Source organism: Gavialis gangeticus, unplaced genomic scaffold, assembly GCF_001723915.1.
Source record: "Gavialis gangeticus isolate Ggan-Ray unplaced genomic scaffold, GavGan_comp1, whole genome shotgun sequence".
Classification (NCBI taxonomy): Eukaryota; Metazoa; Chordata; order Crocodylia; family Gavialidae; genus Gavialis; species Gavialis gangeticus.
Genome location: NW_017729031.1, coordinates 18,033,525 through 18,034,732, shown reverse-complemented (window position 1 = coordinate 18,034,732; position 1,208 = coordinate 18,033,525). Strand labels below are relative to the sequence as shown.

Below are 1,208 nucleotides of genomic sequence, written 5' to 3'. Positions count from 1 at the left end.
TGGCGGTGTGTGGGGGGGACATAGGATATGTTAGGGGATCATGTATGTGATAGGCTAGCTGGCAGTGACTTAGCCCAGGGGTTTTGAAAGGGCAAAAGATGATTGGAGGACTTGGGATTCCCTTTCCTCACCAATCTGGTAATGATTTGGCCTAGGGGTTTTGAAGGGGTAAAAGACAATTGAAGGACTTGGGATCCCCTTTCTTTACCAATCAGGCCCCAGAGACTCACCCTCCATGTCCCCTGATTGGCCCCTTGGGTCACCTGGAGGGGGATAAAAGGGGCAGCGCAGCTGACTTTAGAGAAGACCAGCGAGGGACAACAAGGAAGGAGATTCAAAGGTCTGGCAAAGAACTGAGCCAGCGGAGCAGGAGCAGTTGCCCCAGAAGACCCTGAAGGAGCAGGACCTGCAGGCAGCAGTAGGACCCTCAAGTCCCAGCTGGGGTGAATGAGGTAACAGGGAGAAATTCTTCTTGCAGTGGAAAGGGGCCATTGTGTTTTCCCCCCTTCTCCCCCTCCAGGTACCTAGGCCCTATATTTCCCTGTCATTTGACATTTTGTATTTTGTGGCTTTTTATATTTCACCAACCCATATTGTTTGTTCTGCTGTTCGTGTTTTACATTTTGGTTAACCCTGTCTTTTGTCCACTGGATGAATATGTCTATGATTGTCTATGATTGTCTGACCTTTGTTGAATCCTGCCCCATTGGGTCATTGTAGTTTCCCCTATCCCCCCTGGTTTATACTGGTTATGTTCCCAGTATTGTTCTCTCATTAAAAGGTGGTCTGGCTCTGCTCTATAGGGGGAGGAGAGTCCCTACACTTCCCACAGTGCTTGTGCACCTGCTTTGATCCCTTCAGTTGGAGAGGGGGTACCTCTTGGAGTTGTGGGGGAAGGGTGTGGGGTTTGTGGGGTGTGAGGGAGGGTGGGGGGTGTGGGGATTCCAAGACTCCCCCATGGCACAGCAGTAGCAGGTGGGACACTCAGGGCACAGGTGCCTGGCAGGATATGGCTCCGGCTAGCACTGCACATCATAGCAAGGGGCGCAGCATCCACTGGGCCATCTGTATCACTGGTACTTCCTGCCACGCACATGCAGCCCTTGCACTCTCTGGGCCAGGAGAGAAGCCCCAAGCACTGGAGCTGGCTCCCTTCCCTGCCCCCCAGGGGAACAAACCTGGGGCTTCCCTCCCCTGCCATGTAGCCC

General features: G+C 53.2%; 1 protein-coding gene across 1 annotated transcript in view; it reads right to left on the bottom strand.

Moving 5' to 3' along the window:
* The window catches only part of LOC109301348 (von Willebrand factor D and EGF domain-containing protein-like), a 451,201-nt gene that overhangs the window by 235,765 nt on the left and 214,228 nt on the right, over positions 1 to 1,208 (bottom strand). The window lies entirely within an intron of this gene.